This window comes from Selaginella moellendorffii, unplaced genomic scaffold (assembly GCF_000143415.4).
Source record: "Selaginella moellendorffii unplaced genomic scaffold, v1.0 SELMOscaffold_130, whole genome shotgun sequence".
NCBI classification, from domain to species: Eukaryota; Viridiplantae; Streptophyta; class Lycopodiopsida; order Selaginellales; family Selaginellaceae; genus Selaginella; species Selaginella moellendorffii.
The window spans coordinates 267,718-278,935 of NW_003314391.1; positions in this window are offsets into that span (position 1 = coordinate 267,718).

Here is an 11,218-nt window from a genome sequence, read left to right on the forward strand (position 1 = left end):
GTGGTCGTGGCCGTGATGTTCGTTATTGGGCGTGTGATGAAGTTGGTCATACTTATCGGCGTTGTTGGCGCTTTCCGGATTGGCGACCTCCATTTCCTGGGTGGAGACCTTGGCGTCAGCAACGTCCCATTGGTGCTGCTGCGATGGAAGGTTTGGATACCGAGGTGCATTCAGGAAATGAGGAGTCGCGCGAGTAATGGAGGGACCTTGTGCGAATAAGTTAGTGACCCCTCCATCTTTCTTTCGGGAGTATCATCAAGGGGTTCACTCAGCACCGGTTCATCTAGTGTTTACTTTCCAAGCTCGTTTCTATAACAAGAGGTCTCCTATTCTTCTCTCCGTGTTGGTTGATACAAGTTCGAGTTTATCTTCTATTGCTCAACCTGTTGCCACACGTTGTCGTCTACACTTGCATCGTGCGGCGGATCCAGTTTTCATTCTTTATGGCAACGGCCGTACACATGCATGTGCACGAGATGAGGCAGACCTGGTTGTGCGTGTGGGCGATCTCGAGCTTGAGATGCAGTCGTTGCGGGTGGTGCCGAGTCAAGCTTTTGACCTCATTCTTGGTATGGATTGGTTGCAGCGCAATCATGCCAAGTGTGACTTTGAGGCTTCTCCCCCTTGTCTCATACTTCCTTATGTTTCACCCATTCCTCTCACTTCCATACCTCTTCGTCCCTCTATTTTTACCTCTGCTTCCATTACTTTTGTTCCCCCACTATTTCCTCTTGTGTTTCCATCTTGTTCTGCTCTTCCCTTTTCCGATCCCTCTGATGATCTTTGTGTTGCAGCTGTTGACTAGCTCATGAAGGAGTATTTTGATCTCTTTGAATTTGACCTATCATCTGGGGCCAAGATTGCCACACGTCATCCCATTCCAACCAGGGATGCTTGTCCAATCAAGGTTCCTGTTCGTCGTCGGTCACCCAAGGAGATCAAGATTTTACATGCAAACGTCAAGGAGATGTTGGAGAAGGGTGTTATTCGGAAGTCGCGGAGTCCTTGGGCATGTGAACCTCATTTTGTGACGAAGCCTGATGGGAGTATTCGTTTCTGCATCGACTATCGTCCGTTAAATGAAGTGACGATCCCGGACGTGTACCCTCTTCCTCACACTGCTGATCTCTTGGATCGTCTGGGGCGAAGTCGTTGGTTCACCAAGCTAGATTTTGCTTCTGGGTATTGGCAAGTACCGATGGCCGAAGAAGATATTCCTAAGACTGCTATTCGTACACCATTTGGTTTGTACGAGTTCTTGGTGATGCCGTTTGGTTTGAACAATGCTCCAGCAACTTTTCAGCGGATGATGGACGAGGTTCTTTGCGATATGCCGGAGGTGACAGTTGACTTCATTGATGATGTCTTGATCCACTCGGAGGGGACGTGGGAAGAGCACGTTCGTGATGTTTGTAAAGTGTTGGATCGGCTACGCGACGTTGGTTTAAAGCTGAAGTGGTCAAAGTGCGTGTTTGGGTCCAAGGACACAACTTATCTTGGGTACCGTATTTCTCGTGAGGGTTTGCAAGTTGATCCTGACAAACTTGTGGCTATTCTAAAGTTCCCTACTCCGAAGTGTGTGAATGATGTGCAGCGTTTTTTGGGTAAGGTGCAGTATCTCGGTCATTTTTTGGATCATCTTTCCGATCGCACTACACCATTGCGAGCGTTGCTGAAGTCATCAACGTCATCTTTCATCTGGTCTCCGGATTGTGAGCGGGCGTTCGTGAATCTCAAAGAGCTATTGACGACTCCTCCGGTTTTGGCATATCCTGACTACACTCGACCTTTTATTTTGCGCGTGGATGCTTCTGACATTGGTCTTGGAGGTGTGTTGATGCAAGAGAGCTCAAGTGTGCCTGGTCAGCGCCATCCCATTGCATACATAAGCCGTACATTACAACCAGCGGAGATGAACTACTCTACGATGGAGAAGGAGTGTTTAGCAGCAGTCTAGGGTTTCGAGAAACTTCATGCATATCTACATGGTTCTCGGACGTTACTTGAAGGTGACCATGCTGCTGTTACTTCATTATTGAAGCGGAAGAACCTGGTTGATCGTACGGCTCGATGGGCTTTGAAGCTTCAGATATATGATTTCGATGTTGTTCATCGCCCAGGGAGTTCTATGCCTGATGCTGATGCCCTTTCTCGAGCTCCTCTTCCTTCTCCACTCACTTCTCATGTTTTTGACGAACCTGTTGTTCCAGCATCTGTGGATTTTCTAGATGAGGATTCTGTGCCGTCAGCGGTTGCTTTCCTTGACGTTCAGTGTCCACAGGGCGCAGAGCAAGATCTACCTTCTCTTGATGAGGTTCGCGAAGCTCAAAAGATTGAGCCGTGGATTCGAAGGCTTCGAGATGGGTTTGAGAATGCTGCATCACTTGCTGATGACTTGCCTTTCCGGCATTTACATTCTCAATATCGCCTTGAAGATGGCCTTCTTTATTTTGTGGGGACGGATCCTGATGATCATTTACGGTTAGTGGTGCCTTCGGTGTTTATTCTGCGGTTTCTCCATGCCTACCATGATTCTCCTGTTCTAGGTGGGCATATGGGACACCGTCGTGTCACCGAGAAGCTGCGCAGGTCTTTCTATTGACCAGAGATGCGACGTGGTATTATCCGGTATGTGCATAGCTGCGTTTGGTGCCAAACTCGTAATACTCCCCCTTGTGCTACGGAAGGACGGTTGGAGTCAATTGCAATTTCCCGTCCGTTTGAGTTGGTGGCGTTTGATCTTATGGGACCTTTTCCACGATCGACTGCTGGCAATGAGTATGTTATTATTTCTTCTGACTACTTGACTCGTTGGGTGGAAGTTGGTGCTCTTGCTAGTGCCTTTGCAACTGCTGTTGGATACTTCCTCCTCAATCGAGTGGTGTTCCAGCATTCTTGTCCAGAGCGGATTCTTTCGGATAATGGTCCTGCATTTATGGCTGAGGTATTTCATGTTTTGACATCTTGGTTGGGGATACGCCACACTTTTACGAGTGCTTATCATCCACAATCAGACGGTCTGGTGGAACGGCTTGTTCGGACATTCAAAGGGATGATTGCGAAGTATGTGAACTTTCAACATTCGGATTGGGATGGTTATTTGCCTTCTCTTCGGTATGCATATGTCACAGGGGTGCAGAGTTCTGTTGGTGTTTCACCATATAAACTTCTATATGGTCATGATCCAATATTACCAACAGAGCTGAGTTTACCTTTGTCCACATGCGGAGTACAAAGTGGATGATTTGGTGTTAGTCCGTTTTCCCCATCTTACGGTACGTGGTTTATCTAAGGGGCTCCTTGCGCAGTGGAAAGGACCGTATCGGGTGTTGTGGCAAGTTAGACCACAAGTTTATGAGGTTCGGCATGACGTTCAGCAGGCCGATCCTCCGAAGATTGTGCATGTGCAGCGGTTAAAACGCTTCATACAAAGGGATCAGGAGCAGTTAATACCGTCTACAGATCCGCCAATGCCTCCTCCTGACATTCCTCCAGATCCCGGCCCATCTACAAGAGAACCCTGACGGCCTTCCATTATTCCGAGAGGAGGGGATGATGTGAGGGCCAAGTGTACGGCTACGATGCTGTATACTAATATTAGCGTAGTGGGATTTTGGTAGCCGTCGGATTGGTTTTAATCCGGACCACTTGCTCTTGTATATAAGCTAGGGTTTTTGGGCTAATTGATATTCACATTTTTGTATTCCCTTTCCATATTCCAAGCTCTCACAATGTGATAATATTTTTTTCATAGGATATGCTATGTATGGATGGGGCATAACATTTCAGATTGTCATGTAAAACTAATATCACATCATCTCATACAATATGACATCACCATGAATTTAGTGATGTTTTTTTTCCTTCTCAATTTTATATTATTGAGTGCAAATTTCTGATCTCTTAATTGTGACCATCTTTCTTGTAATTATATTTTTATTTCTTATGGCTTAGAAGTGTATCACCCTAATATAACCACCATGCTTTAATTGCTATTGCAAGTGCCTCACATTTCTTGTGGCTTATTTGTGGTTTAGCACATTAATTTAGGTTAGTACAGAGGTGAACACAATCAGTTGGAGAGCAAAGGTGAGAACAAAGCTTTTCTTTGGGTTCTTAGAGTGTTGAGTATGGTAGTGCTTTTAGCAAACAAGTGGATCATGCTATAGTTGCAATTTTATTGATTTCTTGTGTTCTTAATCACATGCATAGCTTTTTGGAATTGTAGTGGTTTATTTCATTTAACACATGGCAAAGCTAATGTAAGCCTTTCTTTTCTTGGATTTTTGCTTCTTCACTCATGATTTATGGTTGTTTCAGTGATTGTGTTGGGTGAGCGAGCAATATTATAATGTAACATTTGCATGTAAGTAAGTAATTAATTTATGTTCATTCCTTTCCAATACACATGCTAATATGTGTGTTTTCCATTTTAGATTCTTTCAATGGCTAAAGCATATTTGGTACATAGTTGTAATATGGCAATCTACTAACTTATTGGGAGCAACAACAAGCTTAGCTAAAATCCAGCTTATGTGCTGAAAAATTGCAAACCCAAAGTTTAAACCCTACTGATATGTTATAAAACCTGATGCTAGTCAAAATTTATGCAGCACAAAATATTATATATGTAGAGCTAAATTATATGGCAAACACCAATGTATAGTCATATGTTAAACAAGTTGTGTTCAAAATATTATTTTGTGAGTCACACATAAGTGTTACAATATACATTGGTTTTTATTTTATATATTTTATAGGCTTGTATAATTTTTTGCCAAACTACCCACCTCAGGTATTTCCCTTTTTAGGAGGTGTACCTTTTCCTTAAAACTGCCATCACAAACTACTTACCATAGAAACTATTATAAAAAAATAAATATTGTAATATATATAATGATTTTAAAACCTTATATAGATATAAAACTAGGGTAAATGTAAAAAATTTCATAAAAATAATTATAATTAAATAATAATAATATATATTATGGAGAAAATATGTTTAGCTCTGGTCATGGAGGTGAGCAACAAATAACATGCCCATCATTATTTTTTACAAGTTTATTAAGTTTAAATTCCATCCTTGAGAATCATTACAAATTAAATTATTTTCTTTTCTTTCTGGATAAAAAGTACAATCTAAAATTTCATAATATGAGTGCATGGAATATGGAAAGGGAATACAGAAAATGTGCATATCAATTAACCCAAAAATCCTAGTTTATATACAAGAGCAAATGATCTAGATTAAAACCAATCTAACGATTACTAAAATCCCACTACGTTAATATTAGTATACAGCATTATACATCCCCTCCTTTTGGAATAATGGAAGACTTTTGGTTCTCTTATAGATGGGCGAGGATCTAGAGGAATGTTAGGAGGAGGCATTGGCAAATCTATAAGTGGTATTAGTTGTTCATAATTGTAGCGCATGTGATCATGGGATGAAGTTTGGATATACTGTCACCGTGGATCCTTGGAATCTTGGGGGATAAATAGGGATAAAATGATAAAATAGCCACTAAGGGCTCTCTCATCAAGCAATTGCCCATTTTCCAGTTGGCTTAAGAGGAGAGAAATAAGGTGCGCTACAGTTGGTATCGGAGCAAATGGCACGGGTTCGATTCCCATTGATTAGTGGCTACCTAAAAAGTATAATATACCCTTGAGTAAGATATATTCCTACCCCTAAAATTTGAAATCGTACGTATTGGGCATCTATGCGTACGTCCTTCCTCTTGTGTGGAGTATCCACGGACGAAAGTATCCACCGTGGGACTGCGGTATGGGTGGATGACTAATTGCCTCACATGGAATAGCTAATTTACACAATAGAAGGATTGGTAGATTGAGTGCGGAAATGGAGGTGCTGGTTCCCCTTAGCTTAGTAGGGGTTGCTAATCAATAGTCAATGTCCTCCGGAAATAGAGGTGCTGGTTCCCCTTGGCTCAGTAGGGGTTGCTAGTCAATAGTCAATGAGGACATTGACATCTCCATGCGTACGTCCTTCCTCTTGTGTGGAGTATCCACGGACGAAAGTATCCACCGTGGGACTGCGGTATGGGTGGATGACTAGTTGCCTCACATGGAATAGCTAATTTACACAATGGAAGGATTGGTAGATTGAATCCGGAAATGGAGATGCTGGTTCCCCTTAGCTTAGTAGGGGTTGCTAGTCAATAGTCAATGTCCTCCGGAAATGGAGGTGCTGGTTCCCCTTGGCTCAGTAGGGGTTGCTAATCAATAGTCAATGAGGACATTGACATCTCTGAAGGGGGGTGAGTGTAGTGCATGTGATCATGGGATGAAGTTTGGATATACTGTCATCGTGGATCCTTGAAACCTTGGGGGATAAATGGGGATAAAATAGCCACTAAGGGCTCTCTCATCAAGCAATTGCCCTTTTTCCAATTGGCTTAAGAGGAGAGAGATAAAGTGCGCTACAATAATCCCTTTGTATGAAATGTTTTAACTACTACATATGCATAATTTCTAGAGGATTGACTTGCTAAATATCATGCTGAACTTTATAAACTTGTGGTCCAACTTGCCTCAACACCTAATACAGTCTTTTCCATTGAGAAAGGAGCCCCTTAGATAAACCACGTACTATAAAATTGGAAAAACGGACTAACACCAAGTCCACTTTGTACTCTGTAGGTGGATGATGATGGGAGTTGTAGCGCCGTTGTTGTTCAACTTATACACAACCTAAGTGTTTAGCAAACTCTGCTCAGATAAGTGAAAGAATGCTCGTCAAATATTGATCCCACGACCTAGCATTAGCAACTCATAGCAATTACAAAGGTAAATCTAACTCCGTTGGTAATATTGGATCATGACCATATAAAAGTTTATATAGTGAATCACCAACAAAACTTTGCACCTCTATGATATATGCATACCAAAGAGATGGCAAATAACCATCCCAATCCGAATGTTGAAAGTTTACGTATTTTGCGATCATTCCTTTAAATGTCCGAACAAGCCGTTCTACCAAACCATCTGACTATGATTGATAAGCAGTCGTGAAAGTGTTGCATATCCCCAACCAAAATGTCAAAACATGAAATACCTCAGCCATAAATGCAGGACCATTATCTGAAAGAATCCACTCCGGAAAAAAATGCTGGAACACCACTCAATTAAAGAGGAAGTATCCAACAGCAGTTGCAAAGGCACTAGTAAGAGCACCAACTTCCACCCAACCAATCAAATATTCAGAAGCAATAATAACATATTCATTGCTAGCAGTTGATCATGGCAAAGGTCCCAAAAGATCAAATAACTCAAATAGATGGGAAACTGCAATTGATTCCAACTATCCTTCTGTGCCACGAGGGGGAGTATTATGAGCTTGGCACCAAATGCAGCTATGCATATACCGGATACATCACGTCACATCTCCAGCCAATAGAAAGACCTATGTAGATTTTTAATCATATGATGATGTCCTATATGCCTACCTAGAACAAAAGAATCATGGTAGGCATGGAGAAATTGTGGAATAAAGAGGGAAGGCACCACCAGCCGTAAAAGATCATCAGGATTTGTCCTACAAAGTAAAGAAGGCCATCTTCAAGGTGATATTGAGAATATAAATGTTGGAATGATAAGAAATTAGCAAGTGATGTAGGATTCTTAAACCCATCTTGAAACCTTCGAATCCATGGCTTAATCTTTTGAGCCTCGCAAACTTCATCAAGAGAAGATAAATCTTGCTCTGCACCTTGTGGACATTAAACGTCAAGTATAGAATCTTGTCTAGAAAATCCATAGATGCTGGAACAATAGACTCATCAGAAACATGAAAACAGAGTGGAGAAGGAAGAGGAGCTCGAGAAAGGGCATCAGCATCAGTTATAGAACTCCTAGGGTAATGAACAACATCAAAATTATATATTTGAAGCTTCAAAGCCTACCGAGCAATATGACTAACCAAGTTATTTCACTTCAATAATGAAGTAACGGCAGTATGATCACCTTCAAGTAACGTCCAAGAACCATGTAGATATGCATGAATTTCTCAAAACCCCAAATTGCTGCTAAACACTCCTTCTTTGTCATGGAGTAGTTCACCTCTGCTAGTTGTAATGTACGGCTTATATACGCAATGGGATGGCATTGACTAGGCACACTTACGTTTTCTTGCATCAACACACCTCCAAGACCAATATCAAAAGCATCCATACACAAAATAAAAGGTCGAGTGTAGTCAAGATATGCTAAAACCGAAGGAGTTGTCAATAGCACTTTGAGATCCACAAACGCCCATTCACAATCTGGAGAACAAATAAAAGATGACATTGATGACTTCAACAACACTTGCAATGGTGCAGTGCGATAAAAAAAATGATCCACAAAATGATTGAGATACTACACCTTGCCTAAAAAGCACTGCACATCATTCACACATTTAGGAGTAAGAAACTTTAGAATAGCCACAAATTTGTCATGATCAACTTGCAAACCTTTGTAAGAAATATAATATCCAAAATAAATCATGTCCTTAGACCCAAACATGCACTTCAACCACTTCAGCTTTAAACTAATGTCCCGTAGTCAATTCAACACTTTACAAACATTATGAATGTGCTCATCCCATGTCCCCTCTGAGTGAATCAAGACATCGTTAATGAAATCAACAGTCATCTCTAGTACAAGTTTCGGTCATGGTATCGTGTTTTAATTGCTCTTGCAAGTGCCTCACATTTTTTGTGGCTTATTTGTGGTCTAGCACATTAATTTAGGTTAGTACAGAGGTGAACACAATCAGTTGGAGAGCAAAGGTGAGAACAAAGCTTTTCTTTGGGTTCTTAGAGTGTTGAGTATGGTAGTGCTTTTAGCAAACAAGTGGATCATGCTATAGTTGCAATTTTATTGATTTCTTGTGTTCTTAATCACATGTATAGCTTTTTGGAATTGTAGTGGTTTATTTCATTTAACACATGGCAAAGCTAATGTAAGCCTTTTTTTCTTGGATTTTTGCTTCTTCACTCATGATTTATGGTTGTTTCAGTGATTGTGTTGGGTGAGCGAGGAATATTATAATGTAACATTTGCATGTAAGTAAGTGATTAATTTATGTTCATTCCTTTCCAATACACATGCTAATATGTGTGTTTTCCATTCTAGATTCTTTCAATGGCCAAGGCATATTTGGTATATAGTTGCAATATGGCAATCTACTAACTTATTGGGAGTAACAACAAGTTTAGCCAAAGTGCTGAAAAATTGCAAGCCCTAACCAAAAGTTTAAACCCTACTGATGTGTTATAAAACCTGACGCTAGTCAAAATTTATGCAGCACAAAATATTATATATGTAGACCTAAACTATATGGCAAACACCAATATATAGTCATATGTTAAAAAAGTTGTGTTCAAAATATTATTTTATGAGTCATATATAAGTCTTATAACACATTGGTTTATATTTTATATATTTTATAAGCTTGTATAATTTTTTACCAAACTACCCACCTCAGGTATTTCCCTTTTTAGGAGGTGTACCTCTTCCTCAAAACTGCTATCACAAACTACTTACCATACTAGAAAATATTATAAACAAAAATAAATATTTGTAATATATATAATTATTTGAAAACCTTATATAGATATAGAACTAGTGAACCTTAGTAAATGTAAAAATAATTTTCATAAAAATAAATATAAATAAATAATAATAATAAATATTATGGAGAAAATAAGTTTATCTCTAGTCATGGAGGAAAGCAACAAATAACATGCCCATCATTATTTCCTACAATTTTATTAAATTCAAATTCCTGTCTTTGAGAATCATTACAAATTAAATTATTTTCTTTCCTTTCTGGATAAATAGTACAATCTAAAATTTCATAACTATAAGCACCAATTATAAACGGGGATGTATGCTAAAATTTATCAATTTTTCTACAACTTACACTAACACTTAAGTCATAATGCTCAAATGCTAGAATGTTACAATTATTAATTTACCCACCACAAGGCTTATCAGATAATATACCAATTGTAAAATTTAATATAGCTAAAACTAATAAATAATAGTGTCATGATTATAGAAAAAGTATTATTATTTATTATTTATTTTAAATAAAAGTTTTAAAATTAAAACCTTTACAGTTTTTATATTTATATTACTATGGCAGATCTAATAGTATTTAGAGAATAAAGTTAAAAATAATGTAGTACTAATAATACGTTATTGCACTTCAGCGCCACTTGGCTTGTTTAGAATTTTATTTTTATTATATTTTTATGATATATTTGATAGTAATAATTGTATACACACACAAATAAATAAATAAATAAATTTATGTGTATGTGTATATCTATAATAAGCCAAGTGGTGCTGAAGTGCAATAAAGTATTATTAGTGCTTCATTTTTTCTAACTTTATTCTCTAGATATTATTATATCCACCATAGTAAAACAAATATAACAACTGTTAAGGTTTTAATTTTAAATTTTTTATTTAAAAATAATAATAATAAATAATACCTCATCATAAATTAATATCTATAATCATGAATTATTATTTATTAGTTTTAGTTATATTAAATTTTACAATTGGTATATTATCTGATGAGCCATGTGGTGGATGGATTAATACTTGTAAAATTCTAACATTTGAGCGTTATGACTTAAGTGTTAGTGTAAGTTGTAAAAAAATTGATAAATCTTGGCATCCATCCACGTTTATAATTGGTGCTTGTAGTTATGAAATTTTAGATTGTACTTTTTATCCAGAAAGGAAAGAAAATAATTTAATTTGTAATGATATTCAAGGACAGAAACTTAAACTTAATAAACTTGCAGGAAATAATGATGGGTATGTTATTTGTTGCTCACCTCCACAACAAGAGCCAACATTATTTTCTCCATAATATTTAGTATTTTTATTTTTTTATAAATTTTTTATAAGCTTATTTTTACATTTACTAATTTTTAATAGTTTTATATATTTATAAGGTTTTTAAATATTTATTTATATTACAAATATTTATTTTTGTTATAATAATTTCTAGTATGGTAAGCAGTTTGTGATGATAGTTTTCAGGAAGAGGTACACCTCCCAAAGAGGGAAGTACTTGTAGTTTGGCCAAAAATTATACAAACCTATAAAATTTATTAAATATAAATGCATATGTGGTTGAATTGTTATAACACATATGTATATATATAAAATATTTGTATTAATTCCCCAAGCAATA